Genomic DNA, 18,118 nt, shown 5'->3' on the forward strand with positions numbered 1-18,118 from the left:
TCTGCTAAATCAGCTGAAGAATGCAAGGAAACAACAAAGGATGCTAATGCATCAGATTCTTCTGATGTCTCAGAAGAGAGAGAGGCATAATGCTTTGCTGCTCAAATTTGGGCCTCAAAGTTTACACAAAGTCTGTTTGAGTTGCTGAGCCTTCCCTATTGTAAATGGCAAGCAGACAACATGGTTGAGGTATTTTATTTTCTCTAATGATAGCAGTTGGTCTGTGGCCACTGGCCATTTGTTGTATTAGATAGAAGCTCCTCTCCATAATTTAATATATGGTTGCAACTTGCATGTTCTATTGGAGATGTTAAATGCTTTGGATCCTTATGCGAGAATAAACTTGAATATCAAAGGGGGAGAAAATAACAAATTTAGAAATCGACCCCTTGCCATTGATGTCAAAGGAGGTGGTAATAAACAAACATTGCAAATGGTGTTCGTCCAAGGGAAATAAGGAGAAATAACTCAAGACCAAATCAGCAAAGCAAGCAAGAGACCCTCTCATTTCAATGAAAAAGCAATGTTCAGTGTTGACATCAATGCCAAAGGGTGAGATTGTTGGTAGAGTTGCCAATGATGTCAAAAGTGTGAGGTACCTTGACATAGTTCGATTTTGAGGAGAGTTCTGAGAATAGAGAAGACCATTATAGAACAAATTTATGGCATTGTTTCTGCAATAGGATGAAGAGGGATCTTTCAAATGCAAAGTGAAGAGACTAGAGCCTTATCTCAGGTGAAGGAAATCACTGAATATTTTCATTGTGATGCACCAAAGAAGGAAGCACACCCCTTTTCGTATTTTTGTGATTGTATGAGACTTATGAGCACATTGGATTAAGTTTGTAAAGAAGTTGGTAGGATGTAGAAGCAAAATCCTCCAACCTCCTCTCAGAAAGGACTTTTGTAACTTCAGCTATGATGAAGCATACCAATTGTCTAGCTTCTATCACAATTTGATAGATCACTACTCCTTATGACTCCTCTATCATAGAGGATCAAGTGGTAGGTTGGCATCCAATTCGGTTGTAGAGGAGGAACTCTCTCAGTTCCCTTCCTAAACCTTCCATAGAAAATCGACAAGAAGGCCTGCCATGGCAGGAAGCTTTGTGCAGGGCTAGGGAATTTCATTGTATGTCAAGGTGAGCATGGATGGTGTGCCCATTAGTAGAAAAGTGGACATGAATGCATATGGATCCTATAAGTCTCTTACTTAAGATTTGGAGAATATGTCTCAACGAACCACTATGACAATCGATGAGGAGTTTTATGTGGGTGTAGTAGATTATTGATATTAAACAAATTTATCGATCAAACAAGAAATATTACCTCAGAATGAGAACTCTAGCCAAAAATCCCCAAAAAAACATAAAAAAAAAACAGCGTGAAAATGAAAAGTGTTGATACTGAAATAACGTTTTTTTTTTCGGTAAATTTTCAACATTTTTTAAAAATGTACGTAAAAGCCAATAAAAGCCAATTTTTTTTGTGCGACAAACACCCTGAAAACGAAAAGTGTTGATGCTGGAATAACGTTTTTTTTCGGTAAATTGTCAACATTTTTAAAAATGTAAGTAAAAGCCAATTTTTTTTCTGCAACAAACACCCTGAAAATGAAAAGTGTTGATGTTGGAATAACATATTTTTTTCGAGTTAAATTTTCAACATTTTTTAATAATGACGTTAAAAATAAAATGTCATGACTCTGAAAAACCTTAAAATTCCAAAGATTTTCAAGCACGGCATTCAAGATAAAATATCACATCTTTGAAAAGTTTTAAATTCCAACGATTTTCAAACATGACATTAAAGATAAAATATCACGTCTTTGAAAAACCTTAAAATTCCAACAATTTTCAGCGATGGTGCTAAAGAAAAAATACTTTAATTGTTTTCAACCATAACATTAAAGATAAAATATAATGACTTAGAAAAACCTTAAAATTTTGACAACTTTTCAACCATGCAATTAAAACCAAAGATTGTGACTACAAAAAACCTTAAATTTTCAACATATTTCAATTATGGCATTATGGAAAAAAAATTATGATTAAAAAAATTGCAAAATGAACACCTAAACGAAAAAGTAATTATACTAAAAGTAATTTCTTTTTTAAATGTTAAAAGTATAGCAATTTTAAAATCTTAGCTTAGGACAACTTGACACATTGTAACAAAAAATTAAAAATCAACCATCAAATTGACATGCAGTGTAGGCAAATTTGACCCATTGTAATGAAAACTTAAAGACCAACCATGAAATTGACACATTGTGGAGATAGACTTGATCCATTATAACGAAAACTTTAAAATCAACTATCAAATTGACACATAATGGGATAGGGTTGCTAGTCGAGCATCGACACGTACCCTAGAGAAAAAATAAATAAAACAAAATAGTAAATAAATATATACGTAAATAAAAATGAAAAATACAAAAGAAAACAAAATTTTAAACATGAAAAAAAAAAGATAAAAAAAAAAAACACAAAAAATTAAAAAATAATAAGTAATAAAACATAAAATTAGAAAACATGGCCCAAAAAAAATGAAAATATATATATATATATATAGATTAAAAAAAAACAAACAAACAAACAAAATGTAGGGGGGATGAACGAGCGCGGGCGCTGAGGGGTTTTGATGGCGGGTCTAGGGTTTGAAGCAGGTAACATGTGTTTTGGACGATGTTCATGGCAGTGAGGTGTTTTAGCTCCGTGACCTGTTAGCATCGGGGTTTGCACAAAAGGGGTTTCTAACTTTTTTATTTTTCATAACTCCATTGTAACCACACCAGTTTTGGCGGGCAATGGTTAGAAACTGGTTCCAGGGTTTTGCCATGGGTTTATGTTAGTTTGGATTATGGAGGTTTTTAAGACTCAAACAGGGCACAAACTGTTTGGTTTTTAGCGGTCACCAATCGGAGTCAGCGCTTGTCGGGGGGGCTCTTGACTTTGCCTCTGGGAACAGTTATCCTGGTTACTCAAATGGTGTTTTTCATGTATAGATGAAGAACTTCTAGACTACTCTTCTGACACCATGGACCCATCACAAATCTGGGTCGAAGACAAACACTTGTCGAGAGGAAGGATTTCACCAGAACAAACCTCGCCACCGGACGCTCAGGTTGGCGTTTTCTCCTCGGTTATGGAGGATATGGAGGTCACCCTACAAGGGTTAGGGTTTACACAACTGGACACCGCGGTGACTAAAGGCTTGCTCAACCTGAGAGAGGTTTCGGAAGTTCCCTTTCTGAATATCCCTTCGCCATCTGAGTTGTTTCCCTGGGAGCATGAACGAAAGGGTACTGAGAATGTTCTAGAATGCACGGGGGTGGTAGTGGGAGGTGTGGGTGGAACAACAGTAGACAAACAGTTGGGTTTGAACTAGGCCTGTAGCGCACCTGCAGTATCCGCAGATGATTTCCCACCTCCAATTTTTGCATCCACTGCTCACACATTGGGGTGTTTCAATGGTATCTCTAGGTAGGAACTAAGGTCTGAGGAAAACAGAGCCTCTGACTCTGATGACAATCCCTAAGGGGAAGGCGAGCAACATCCCTTAAACTTGAAAATCAGACCTGGAGGTGGGGGGGAAATCAAAGTCCTCAAAGGTTTGAGAGAGGGGTTGGCTTCTAGTTTTCAGTGAAGGTATCACTATGGCCCAAGCGGGGCTTACCGAGAGCATTGTTTTGGTGGGCAAGGTCCGGGGCCACAATTATAAACCTTCCCGCTTAAAGAGGTGGAAAGCAAAGATCTGGGGTCATCTGATGGAACAACTTCCTGATGAGCCCCAAAAATGTACAATTATTTGGGCTCATTCAACCTCCTAATTTGGCTTAGTCCACCATTCTCATTTGTTTATTGCATGTTTTTTATTATTTTTATGTTAATAGAGTGAATTTGGTTAGTCATTATGCCAACAAGTCTAATGGGTGCTTTGTGTAGCCTTGTTGGTCAACTTGGAGACAAAATTGAAGGTCTTAATGAGCACTTGGCAGCCAAATTCGTGGGAGAACAAGCTAGAGGATTTGTAGGAAGGTGTCCCCCTCATTTATGGACCCTTACCTCGAATTCTCCACCATCAGCTCGGAGTTCAAGGGCCACCGAATTAATGAGCACAAGGGCAGCCAAGCAAGTCAAGTTGGACTGCTGTTAACTCCAAGTCTTGGGCAGCCAAGTACCTAACTTTTAGGAGGACTGTTGGGTCCTTAAAATTGTATAAATAAGAAGGCTTGGGGCCTCATTTGGGTTAGCTAGTAGTTGGTCATTTTTGGTAGCTAGTTGGTAGTCATTTTTGTAGCTAGTTAGTCATTTTGTTTTAGCCATTAGTTAGCTAGCTTGTAGTTCGATTTTTAGGCCATGGATTAGCTTTGCTTTCAGCTCATTCTCAAGCTCTCCTTATGGACAGTTTTGATGTACTTTTCATTCCTTGATTAATAAAGATGGATCCAGCTTTGCACCAGCTCTAAATCTCTCTTGAGAGGCTGTAGTTCTTGGGGTTGGGCCCATCTCAAGCGCCCAGTACCTCCCTTGTTTATCTTTTTGTGTTTGCTGCGTTCTTGAAATAAAAATCTGCTCTTTAGATCTTGCTTTGTTATGGTAGTTGGTTTTGATGGGTAACGTAGCTTTTTATGCTTAGAATCGATTGGTAGGAGTTTGTTATGCTTTTAGATCTTTTGGAATGCTCTTTCTCACGTGAAGTACATGGTTCTCTTTCCAAACAAAGCTGCTGTTCATTTATTTCATTGACAATTAGATTAAGTTAGCTAGGACTTGGTTTGTTTGCAAGAATTCATTGATTCGTTTGAATGAGCATTGTTGAGGGCATCTCTATCATCTTCATCACCTCCTCGTTCATCTGAGCCTCGTTCAGATCAGCTCCTCCATCACCAAGTCTGTTCCCTCATCTCCTATCTTCTCTTTTGCCAAGTAACCTTACCTTCTTCTCCATTGTTGTCTCAACTACCTTAAAGCCAAATCAGCCTTCCACATATCATCTCATCACTCCATCCATCAGTTCCTAGGTCACTTCAGACCCCCATCCTACCTCCATAACCATCCATGCATCTTCCATCAACCATCCATCCTCAAAAATGCAATTCGTAGACATCCTGTAGAAGAATTACAGAACATCCTGTAGAAGACTTACAGGACTTTCCTATAGAAACCCCTGCAGACATCCTGTAGGAGGCCACTCACTCGGTTGCTGAGCCTCTGAACGTGAGGAACCTCTGTGGATGGATGCTAAGGATCCCTAGGGACCTCTCCTAACCTCCCCAACCTTTCCCATGCTTTCCTTCCTTCTCCATCCCATCTGCACAACCAAACCCTAATAAGCACAAAATCACAATCACTCCATCCACTTAAAGAAAAAATACAAAAACATGTCTTTTAAGATGCAAGTAGTTTAGATTCATGCATTTTCACTTATTAGAAGTAATGACAGCATTGGTAGAAGTTTTATTCACATTCTTTGCATTGTAGAGGTTAGACTAGTCAAATTAGGGTTTCCTAGGTTTACATGCTTTGATTTGCTTTCAGTTCATTTTCGCCAAGTAGATTAGTTTTCTCTGAGCTAGCTTTCGTCCATCATTTAGCAAGCTTCTTCTGAGAGCCTATAGAAGTTGGCTTGAGCCCTAGCGGACTTGTGCCAGCTGACCAAGTGACAGCTGCGACAAGAGCTAGTACTTGTGCATATAGCACCGCCGCTTCCAAGTTTGTACGAACTACCGGGTTGATAAAATTAAGAGACAGGAAGCCCCAGGAGTTGTAGCATTATTGCTACAATACTGGAGCTCACCATCTTTTTGGCGCCGTTGCCAGGGAAGCGGCAGAGTATTGGTGATTGTTGCTATTCTTCTATTTTCCACTACAACCTTCTTCTAAGTAGTTTATTTCATTTCCGTTATGCAATTTCATTTATGCAAAAGTAGATTAGCATTTCTTGCTTTCCCAGATTAGCATTTCCTGCTTTCATAGATTAGTATTTCCTGCTTTCATAGATTAGCATTTCCTGCTTTCCTAGAATAGCCTTTCAATTCTGCATTTCAATTCTGCAAGCGTAGACTAGCATTTCATTCTTGCAATTTCATTTGAGCAAAATAGAGTAGTCCTTTCCTGCTTTCATTTCAATTTCGCAAGATAGTTAGTTGCAGTTCAATCTATTTCATGCCTTGTAGGAGTAGAGATAAGTTAGAAAAATGATTGCAAAACACCCCCACTGCTTCACACAGCCTTCTCTCTTCTTCGATGGCTGTGATTGAAGAACCCCTGGGTGGACATCAAGACATATTTGAAGAACCTCTAGGGGAGAAGAAGAAGAAAACATTCCTCTGAAGCAAATGGCTACAAGTAGAGATGTTGGGAGCAACATCTTGTCCAAAGATGAATTTGAAAATCAGATCAAAGATTTCAAGAGTGATATGAGGCAGTTTCTTGCCATGCAACTGGATACCTTGTGGATCCAAAAGAAGCAAAAGGAAGCCAAGAGGGCTTTGGCCATTTTTTGTCCTAGGTGCACTAGAAAGCATCCTTGGAACGAATGTCCAATGCACTCTCTAGAAGTGTGTTTCATCTGTGAAGAATACCATCCTACAGATCAGTGCCCTTCCTTGCCCAGAATCAAAGCTACATATCAAAGAGCCAAGGGAGCCACTGAATCACTCTATTATATGAACCAAAGGAGGCCACATGGACCTAGATCTTACCAGCAGGAGATGCAAGGGATACCCGAGACCTATTATGACCCTTATCAAGCCACTTTCATGCCTTCTTGGGATCCCCCTGCTCATCCTTCCTGGTCTACACCTCCTCCTTGGTCATATTCTCCTTGTTCCTTCACAGATCCATATTATGCCCAACCAGTTGCTCATTCATTTCACTCTTATGCTCAGCCACAACCTCAGTGGAATGCACCTTATCAGGAGTGGAGGCCCCAGTACAACTCTCATCCCACTCATTTTCCTCCATCACCTGCTCATCCACAACCATCGCCTCCTCCTCCACCAAGGCAACCCCAAATGCCTACCCAACCACAATGCCATCCATCTCCATCTCAATTTCACACCTCCACTCACTTACCCGTACCACCATTTCCAAAGCCATACAATGGAGCAGCTCAACCCCATTGCAAATCTGAGGCACAACATGTGCAAATGACTCCTTTTGAGCTCAATGATGTTCACCAAAGCTCAGGAAGAGTGTTGCAAAGCAGAGATTATATTGAGAACATTGAAGGACCAAAAGAAAAAGAAGATTCTAAAGAGGAGATCAAAGAACCATGGGCTGCACTTAATGAAGAGAAGAGATCAGAATCAGAGATCGAGAGAGTTCCTTCATGGTTACCATCAAATCTTCCATGTATTCAAGAGAAAGATCAACAAAAAGAGGAAGATCAGAAGGTCATGATAGAAGGTGACATGAAGAGTGATCCAGATCAGCAAAAGAACCAAGGATATCAAAGCTATATTGAGATATGGTTTCAGAAGGTCACTAAGTTGCAGCAATACTTTCTTCCTCAGCTATGTTTTGTACTTTCAAAGTCAGATCATTTTGTCTCTGAGATCTGGATACTTGTCCAAGCATGCATTTCGAGCCTTCACATCATTTTTTCTCTAATCTCGATGTGCACATGGCTCCATTGGAAGTATTCTTATACTTGAGAATGATTTTGTTTTTCAAGTAGGGTAGGGTAGGGAAAAAAGAGAAAAAAGAAAAAAAGAGAAAAAAGAAAAAGGAAAAAAAAGGAAAATAGAAATCTAAGGTGAAAACCTCCTCGGAGGCGCCTTAGATTGGCTCATTGATTGAAAAACTCCATGAGGCGGTCAATGGGTTGGGAAAAAAGAGAAAAGAGAATAAGATCTTTGGGTGAAAACCTCCCTTGGAGGCGCCCAAGGCAGGCAATTAGGGTGAAAACCTCCATGAGGCGCCCTAGTTGTTTTTCAAAAAAAAAAAGAAAAAGAAAAGAAAAATAAAGCTAATCTCCATTTCATGTTGCAGTAATGACATTGCAGGTTAAAGGAGGACGTTTCATGACAGGAGAAGCACTCAAATCAAAGACAAAGGAGTTTTTGTGCCTTCTACAGGGAGCTTACAAAAAAACCAAATTGATCTCCGAGGAGGACCTGAAGGCTTGGAATATGTCCATGAGGCCTACCCACATCCATGTTTCCATTCCTCACCCCTTTTCCATCATTTTTTCATGTCATTATGCTTCTTTCCTCAAAACTGTGTCTTCTACAGGAAGCTCTGTATTTCTACAGGAAACATCCTGTAGAACCTTTGGACGAGCCAAATCCAATTTCAAAAGTGAATCTGATGGTGGGAGTCTATTGGTTAGGCCTGCAAGCACTTGTGTGTCCATCCCTTGCCTTCATCCATCATTTTTTCACCTCCTTGTGCCTCTCATTGTGCTTCTACAGGATCTTCCTGTAGAAATTGTGGGAAACTAGGCATGCATTTCAAAAAGTGGTTTTGCAAGCATGGTAGCTTCCTCAAAGGTTCAAGAGTCCTCCTACAGTCTTCCAACTCATCCTCCATCATCTCCATACCTGCATCACAGCAAAAATTCATTTTGTCATACCATGCAAACACATGCAAAATGCCTTGAAGCCAAAAACACATAGAGCAGAATTTGTTTTTGCCATAACTTGAAAACCATGCATCCATTTGACAAACCATTTTATGGGGGATTGTACAAGGTCGATGACAACATGCCTGAGCAGTTTCATGCAATTCCGGTGCACGGTTTCCAAGAAATCAGCCTCCATCACCATCAGCCATTTTTGCATTTTCTCCATGACCGTGCATCCGTTTCAAAACCTGTTTCATGGGGAGATGCACGTGGGTGATAGTAGCCTACCCAAGCAGTTTCAGCCAATTCCGATGCACGGTTTCCGAGAAATCGAGCTCTGAAATCTTCAGCCATTTTCCAATTTTCTCGAAATCCGTGCATCCATTGATCACGAATTTGCTATGGGAGATGCATCATGATGGTAGGAACATGCCCACCAAGTTTCAGCTCAATCCGGTTTGCCGTTTGGGAGAAATGGAAAAAAGAAGTTCTGGTCCTGTGAAAATTCAATGGCAGCAGGTTCAGGATGCAGATCTGAACGTGGAAATGAATTCTTGTTGCATGCATCTGGCCAGAGGACACCTGCACAAGAAAACCAGCCATGGATTAGCAGCCCAGCCATCATGCAACCATAAAATCAAATGCATGCAGCAATGACAGCCCACAGCAGCTCACGGCAGCCATTCAACTTCGAGGTATGTGACAAACCCATTCTTCTATTGCATAAAATTAATTTGGAAACTGCATGAATGAATGAAATGGTGGAATTAAGCCACGGATTAGCGAGGCTCAACCGATTGTCTTCTCTAGCGCTCAAGGCAAAAATCACGCAGCATGATCGGCCATTCACGTGAAAAATTAAAAAAAAAAAACACAGTTAATGGTAGTTGAACTCCAGTGAACAGGATGTCAATTAATTAACGGAGAGAAGAAGACATGTATCACTGCAGTTTGAAAAATCTAGCGCACATGTTTTTTCCACCTCATCACAAATCACGGAGAAATTGAAGACGGCTTGGCTGAAACTCATGAACTGCTGTTCATCGGCACTTTCCACGTCCTCAACTAAAGTGTGCACAATCAGTTAATTGGTTCTCTATCATCAACTCATTTGATGATTGTTTTATTTCTCTCCGAAATTGTTGCAATGATCATGATTCACTCGAAGTGTATTCGAATTCAGATGGAGATAAACGAAAATTAGCAGAACATCTTAGAGAAAAATATATGAAATGGTTAGCAAAACTTATTTCAACATCTTCAAATATGGTCTCGGTGGTTCTTCCATGGCTCTGTTTGGCAGCGTAGGTGGTGGTATTTGCACCAAAGCAGCAGATGTAGGTGCTGATCTTGTTGGCAAGGTTGAGAGGAACATTCCTGAAGACGATCCACGCAACCCAGCTGTCATTGCTGATAATGTTGGTGACAATGTTGGAGATATCGCTGGTATGGGATCAGATCTATTTGGGTCCTATGACTGAATCTTCCTGTGCAGCTCTGGTTGTTGCATCCATATCATCATTTGAAAACTCTCATGATCTTACTGCCATGTGTTATCCCTTGCTTATTAGTTCAATGGGTATCATTGCTTGCTTAATCACAACTCTGTTTGCAACTAACATATTTGAGATCAAGGCTGTGAAGGAAATTGAGCCTGCATTGAAAAAGCAACGTATTATCTCCATAGTAGTGATGTCTATTGGCATTGTTGCTGAAATCCTAGTTGCATTGCCTTTATCCTTCACTATCTTCAATTTTGGTGCCCAGAAGGTTGTAAAGAACTGGGAGCTTTTCTTCTGTGGTGCTATTGGTTTGTGGTCTGGCCTTGTTATTGGTTTTGTCACTGAATACTGCACTAGTAATGCTTACAGCCCTGTCCAAGGCCGATTGGACTGGAAGCAGCAACTAATGTTATATTTGGGTTGGCTATGGGATACAAATCTGTTATTATATTTGCTATTGCAGTAAGCATTTTATGAAGCAAAGAAAGCTGCCACAGTCGGAAAGTATTGTCATGTCAGGAACAAAAACGTGAATCAAGGATTAACCAATGGAAAAACAGTGATTCCCATCCAGCTTCGGCATGCAATATCTATTCTCGGGCAGTTCATTGAAGCTAGCAGACTGTTTCTACAGGAAGCTAGCAGACTGTTTCTACAGGAAGACAGAACAGTTTCTACAGGAAGACAGAACAGTTTCTACAGGAAAGTGAAAAGAGGGAAGCCAAAGGAGAAATCGGCCAAGATGCTAGCCAAGTACGTCACCAGGGCCATCAAAGACAAGGGGAGAGATTTGGTTGCTCAGAGGATGAGCAACACTTTCAGTAGGGGGGTGATGATGAGCCCCAAAAATGTACAATTATTTGGGCTCATTCAACCTCCTAATTTGGCTTAGTCCACCATTCTCATTTGTTTATTGCATGTTTTTGATTATTTTTATGTTAATAGAGTGAATTTGGTTAGTCATTATGCCAATAAGTCTAATGGGTGCTTTGTGTAGCCTTGTTGGTCAACTTGGAGACAAAATTGAAGGTCTTAATGAGCACTTGGCAGCCAAATTCGTGGGAGAACAAGCTAGAGGATTTGTAGGAAGGTGTCCCCCTCATTTATGGACCCTTACCTCGAATTCTCCACCATCAGCTCGGAGTTCAAGGGCCACCGAATTAATGAGCACAAGGGCAGCCAAGCAAGTCAAGTTGGACTGCTGTTAACTCCAAGTCTTGGGCAGCCAAGTCCCTAACTTTTAGGAGGACTGTTGGGTCCTCAAAATTGTATAAATAAGAAGGCTTGGGGCCTCATTTGGGTTAGCTAGTGGTTGGTCATTTTTGGTAGCTAGTTGGTAGTCATTTTTGTAGCTAGTTAGTCATTTTGTTTTAGCCATTAGTTAGCTAGCTTGTAGTTCGATTTTTAGGCCATGGATTAGCTTTGCTTTCAGCTCATTCTCAAGCTCTCCTTATGGACAGTTTTGATGTACTTTTCATTCCTTGATTAATAAAGATGGATCCAGCTTTGCACCAGCTCTAAATCGCTCTTGGGAGGCTGTAGTTCTTGGGGTTGGGCCCATCTCAAGCGCCCAGTACCTCCCTTGTTTATCTTTTTGTGTTTGCTGCGTTCTTGAAATAAAAATCTGCTCTTTAGATCTTGCTTTGTTATGGTACTTGGTTTTGATGGGTAACGTAGCTTTTTATGCTTAGAATCGATTGGTAGGAGTTTGTTATGCTTTTAGATCTTTTGGAATGCTCTTTCTCACGTGAAGTACATGGTTCTCTTTCCAAACAAAGCTATTGTTCATTTATTTCATTGACAATTAGATTAAGTTAGCTAGGACTTGGTTTGTTTGCAAGAATTCATTGATTCGTTTGAATGAGCATTGTTGAGGGCATCTCTATCATCTTCATCACCTCCTCATTCATCTGAGCCTCGTTCAGATCAGCTCCTCCATCACCAAGTCTGTTCCCTCATCTCCTATCTTCTCTTTTGCCAAGTAACCTTACCTTCTTCTCCATTGTTGTCTCAACTACCTTAAAGCCAAATCAGCCTTCCACATATCATCTCATCACTCCATCCATCAGTTCCTAGGTCACTTCAGACCCCCATCCTACCTCCATAACCATCCATGCATCTTCCATCAACCATCCATCCTCAAAAATGCAATTCGTAAACATCCTGTAGAAGAATTACAGAACATCCTGTAGAAGACTTACAGGACTTTCCTGTAGAAACCCCTGCAGACATCCTGTAGGAGGCCACTCACTCGGTTGCTGAGCCTCTGAACGTGAGGAACCTCTGTGGATGGATGCTAAGGATCCCTAGGGACCTCTCCTAACCTCCCCAACCTTTCCCATGCTTTCCTTCCTTCTCCATCCCATCTGCACAACCAAACCCTAATAAGCACAAAATCACAATCACTCCATCCACTTAAAGAAAAAATACAAAAACATGTCTTTTAAGATGCAAGTAGTTTAGATTCATGCATTTTCACTTATTAGAAGTAATGACAACATTGGTAGAAGTTTTATTCACATTCTTTGCATTGTAGAGGTTAGACTAGTCAAATTAGGGTTTCCTAGGTTTACATGCTTTGATTTGCTTTCAGTTCATTTTCGCCAAGTAGATTAGTTTTCTCTGAGCTAGCTTTCGTCCATCATTTAGCAAGCTTCTTCTGAGAGCCTATAGAAGTTGGCTTGAGCCCTAGCGGACTTGTGCCAGCTGACCAAGTGACAGCTGCGACAAGAGCTAGTACTTGTGCATATAGCACCGCCGCTTCCAAGTTTGTACGAACTACCGGGTTGATAAAATTAAGAGACAGGAAGCCCCAGGAGTTGTAGCATTATTGCTACAATACTGGAGCTCACCACTTCCTGCGGTGCTCTCCATGTCTAGAGGTTGGTTTTCCCTCATATTCCCGTAACCAAAACTTGTCACCTGGGTTTTGACTAGATATTGGCATATAGAGATGAAGTTGGTTCTACTAAAGAGATGGTCGTCCCTTTTCGATCCGAAGAAGGAAAACATGGGGTCAGGGCTGATTTGGGTGCGACTACCTGGACTCCCTCTGCAATTCTGGGTAGAGGAAACTTGTAAGTGCATTGCAAATGACCTCGGTGTTTATCTAGACCATGACGAATCATATCAAGAAACTAGATGCCTGGCCATTGCCAGAATTCTGGTGCATTTGGACACCCGTGAGAGTTTGGTGGAGAGCTACGGGCTTCAGATGGACGAGACTGTAAGGTGGCAGATACTAGATTATGAAGGCATTCCTTTCCGCTTTAAGAGATGCCATGAGGTTGGTCACCTCTACAAATACTATCCTTTGATAACGGGGAAAAAGCTGGAACCCCCACTAATGTATGTATCTATGAGCACCCAAACAAGCGTGGAGGCAGACTCTTCACCAGTGGTGCACACAGAGGAACCCTCCCCGAATAGGATTGGTGCTGAGGTGGTGACTCAACAGACGGACACCTGGACCTCTGAGGCGTCGGTCACCCGATCACGATCAAGGGGCACTGAATATTTTTCGGGTACTCTTCCTCCCTCCTCCCTTGTTTCTCAAGATTGTATGTTATCTGGCATTGCATTATCATCTGTGTTTGTTTCGGGTTCGGGCACTGGGGATAGAAATCTATGTTTTATTAATTGTCATGTGGCTACCGCTCCTCCCCGACCTTACAACTGGACCCTCTCCCTTTGGCCTCTAGGGATGGCTCGACTTCTAGTGGTTCTCACTGATATAACTTGAGATCCTTACCCCTTCCCAAAACCCTTTCTTTTGGACTGGATGAGGACCCTCTCCCTTCCAAGCCCTTGAAGCTTCCTAGGGGTAGACACTCTCATTTATCCAAAGCCATCATACGGGATAGTATTGAGGTGGCATCAGGCATTCAGACTCCTATTGACCAGGTTCTTAGAGCAAAAGGAAACCCTGACAGGGTTACCCCATGAAGTGCCTCTCTTTCAACTGCAAGGGTTTGGCCAGCCCGGATAAAAAATTGGCACTAAAGAGGCTGTGTAAATTGGAGCGTTTGGATGTTTTATTTCTACAAGAGACACTCGGTGATGGGGCCTCCATCAACAATTTCTTACTGAAATTTCTCCCGGAATGGAAATTTCATTATTTGGATGTTAGGGGGAGATCGGGAGGTTTTGTTTTGGGGCTCAACAAAAAGTCTATAAGGGTGGAAAACATCACGGGGGGTGTGGGTGAGGTATGAGAACTCAAAGTTCTTCCAACAATACGCCAGGGGGAGGAAAAATACTAATACTATTTGGGCTCTGCAGGATCAGATTGGCAGGGAGGCTAGCACTTTCAACTAGCTAGCAAATATGGGCATCAGAAATTTCTCTCATATATTCAAGGTGCCAAGGGAAGCCTCCATAGCTAAGATCTTCTAAATTACTGAAGTTTTTCCTATATTTGTAGAGGCTGAAGAGGCGGCGAACCTAAATGAGCCAGTATCGTTAGGGGAAATGGAAGTTTCTTTGAAATGTTTCAAAAGAGATAAGAGTTTGGGACCAGATGGGTGGCCTATGGAATTCTACATTACATTTCTTGATCTCATTGGGCCTGACCTCCTAACGGCCATTGAGGATTGCAGACTTTCTAGCCATATGTATGAGGTCTTCAACTCGACTTTTATGGCCCTTATCCCAAAAGTTGATAATCCACTATATTTTGATGACTATCGGCCTATTTCCCTCTACAACTCTATTTACAAGCTTATCTCCAAAATTATTGTTATGCACCTTAAGCCCTTCTTGTCCAAGATGATCTCCAAGGAACAGTTTTCTTTCCTCGGCCATTGTTAGATTCATGAAGCCATGGGGACTACATAGGAAGGACTCCACTCGATCAAAAAAAAGAACAACAAGTCTATCATTCTCAAAATTGATCTTTCAAAATCTTTTGATCGTGCAAGTTGGTCATACCTTCAGCTTATCCTTACTCATATCGGCTTCCCTCATATTTTCATTAATTGGATCATGTGTTGCTTCACTTCTGCATCCTTTAGCATCCTAATCAATGGGGCTGCATCCGGTTTTTTCCATGCTGAGACAGGGATGCCCTTTATCCCCTTTGTTATTTCTTTTGATCATGGAAGGATTAAGTAGACTGTTAATAAATGCTCATGCAGAAGGGTCTCTGGGAGGGTAATGATATCTGATGTGTCTTATCTCTCACATCTATTGTTTGTAGATGATGTACTTATTTTTTTAAATGGTTCATTCTGTGATACCACCTGTTTCAAGAAAAATCTATCATTGTTTTGCAAAGCTACATGTATGGAGCCCAATTACAAAAAATATACCATCGTTTTAGTGTCTTGCCTCCCAAATGAGGAAATATATTCTTTACAGCAATTTGATTTCATCAGACAAGAGCTGGAGACTAGTCTCAAATACCTTGGTTTCAGGCTCAAACCAAATGGATACCGTATCATTAATTGGTCATGGCTCATTGCAAAAATTGAAGGTCGTATAAATATTTGGCAGCAAAGATGGATCTCCAGGGCTGGGAGACTCACCTTGATTAAATATGTGCTGGAGGCCATTCCGGTTTACTGGAAGACTCTCATCTGGATTCCAAAAGGTATCATCAATAGGATAAAACAAATTTGTTGTAGGTTCCTATTGGGGGGGGGGGGGGGGGCAATGAGGGGCAGAATTTTGCTTGGGTCCGCTAGGAAAAGATATGGAAACCTAAGAAATGGGGTGGTTGGGGTATAAAGGACCTCCATGTTTTTGCAAAGGCACTGACAGCAAAGCTGGGATGGAAAATTATCAAGTCAGAGAGCCTATGGAATGAGGTGGTCTATTATAAATATATTCATCCCCTAACTGTAATTGACTAGATTTGAAGGCCCGCCCAATGCTTATCCGGTGCATCGATCATACGGAAGGCCATCTCGCAATCAATAAGCATTATTAAGGATGGCTTGGCGTGGTTGATCTGATAATCACCCTATGAGTGACCTCAATTGAAGATTTATTAAACAAAATGTATTACAGACCCATGTGCTGGTGTGTGTTCTGTGTTATTGAAACAACGAATCGATTAGATTTCCAATACACAGAAAATAAATGGAAAGACAACAGAGAAATATAGTAAGCAACACAAAGACACAACCAGTTTTTAATAAGGATTTCACCCTATTCTCCAAGGCTATGTCTCCGGTCCAGCTTTAGTGGTGGCCTTGTCTTATTGTGTCTTTCAGCAGAGAAAGTACAATGCAGAGACTCAATATGAGTTCTCCTGAAGCAGATTTTGCTTGGCAGGATGGTTCTTGGATTCCCCAAGCCACTCGGAGTACACAGACTCTTGTTCTTCCTACCAACCCTGTGACCCTTGGTCTACAGTGGAAAGAGACAACTATGATGCTTAATCCGGATAGATTCCTCTATGGGAAGGCTTGATTCTTCAAGCTCTCTGGTGCTTGATGCTGCCTGCGGTTAGCTCGGCCCTATGTCTCCTCTGGTTGGCTTTACTGCTCTCTGTGCTCAGTCCTCCTCTCAGGGTTCACTGTTCACTGTCTCTCTTGGTCACTTGGACTCTTCTTTCTCTCTATGAATCTCTATTCAATTGTCTCTGTTCATGGCTTTAGCCATTCAATCTCCATGCCTGTTCGGTTCCTCTCCCGCCTGCATCGATTCGCCTACCGCTTGCGTGCTTGGAGTTCCCTATTCGGCGTCAGCATGAATGCTTGGGAAGTAGCCACGTGTCCCCATCGGAACAGCGCCAGCCTGTTCGTTGATTCATTTCTTCAGTTATGTCGTGGATACGTTCTTTCTCCACCATGGCGGTCAACGAATTCCAAATCCCCTTAAATCGCAGCTTAATTCCCTGTCGATTCCGCTTCTGTCTATCGGGCGCAATCTCAGTCGTCCGATCTGGGCTCCTCTAGATCCAACGTCATATGCACGTCAAGCGCGGTTGACTTGCTCGACTAATAACGTGCGATCACGACGGTTTTTCTCTCACCTCCGCTGCCACGCGTCGATCGCTGAGTGGGATCGCTCTGCTCTCCTCCAAAACCTCTTACCGTTCAAGGGCGCCCCAATCAATACCGCTGGTTTCCAGGTTGTGGGTCCCACTTTCATACGTTGGCGCTTTTTGTTTCTCTGCCCACGGTCCTCTGGCTCCCAACTTGACCAAGGGCTTAAGGCCCCTCCATTTCGGCCTTGTTTGCCCAGCGATGTGCGATTAGCGCTAGGCGCTAATCGCGCATCAAAAATCAGCTCCTTTTCCCATTCTAGGGCTCCCAGGGGCTACATCGACCTCCTACACAGTCTCCATGGGCCTCAGTCAACGCGCTTTGACCGAGGTCCTCGTCGTTCCGCGCTGGCTGCCATGGCCACTAGTTCAGGGTGTTTTTGATTGTTGTTTTGGATTCTTCAAGGGTTTGTTTCGTCTCGATACAATCAGGGTTCTTTGACAGTCGTTTATGGATCCGATTCGGATCACGGCCTCCCTACTAAAAAGCTTTTGGACCACCAAAAGTTGGTTTTCTTCAAGCATCGACTAAGTGAGGAAACTGTTGTCTCACTTGTCCAATCTCAATCCACTTCGCACTACTCAGCTTCGAACCTTTAAGCCCAATCCTGAGGTATTCCACCTGTCCATTGCACGTCGTCCTTACCTTCCTGTCCAGCACTGTATCTTCCTGCAACTCATTAAGATATTTAGGTAGCAGGTCATCAACAGAAGCCAATTGACTCTGATCTTCAGGGTCCTCAATCATTGAAGGTTCAAACAACCTCAAGCAGCGTTCACGACTGAGTAGATGTGCATGTAAGCTGGTAGATTAAGGCAAAAATCATTTTCACCAATCTTCTCACGTATCCTGAAGGGTCCATACCTGATAGGTTTTAGCTTCTTACCTTCACCTTGCATCCTATCCTTGCTGATATACAGCCAGACTTGGTCTCCAACTTGAAAACTATGCTCCATCCGATGCTTATCATGCCTAGCCTTGTACTTGGCCTGGCTCTTTTCCAGTTGTTCCTGTACTACCTGGTGGATCTCCTGGATCTGTTCAATGAAC

The 18,118-nt window shown here is 41.9% G+C and overlaps 1 pseudogene; it reads left to right on the forward strand.

Annotated features, from left to right (window-relative positions):
• Window positions 1–9,860: 9,860 nt before the first annotated feature.
• Window positions 9,861–10,542, forward strand: LOC149178518 (pyrophosphate-energized vacuolar membrane proton pump 1 pseudogene; annotated as a pseudogene).
• The last annotated feature ends 7,576 nt before the right edge of the window (window positions 10,543–18,118 follow it).

This window comes from Pinus tabuliformis, chromosome 4_1, assembly GCF_031772625.1.
Source record: "Pinus tabuliformis cultivar Carrire ecotype Pingquan chromosome 4_1, CPIR1, whole genome shotgun sequence".
Taxonomy (NCBI): domain Eukaryota; kingdom Viridiplantae; phylum Streptophyta; class Pinopsida; order Pinales; family Pinaceae; genus Pinus; species Pinus tabuliformis.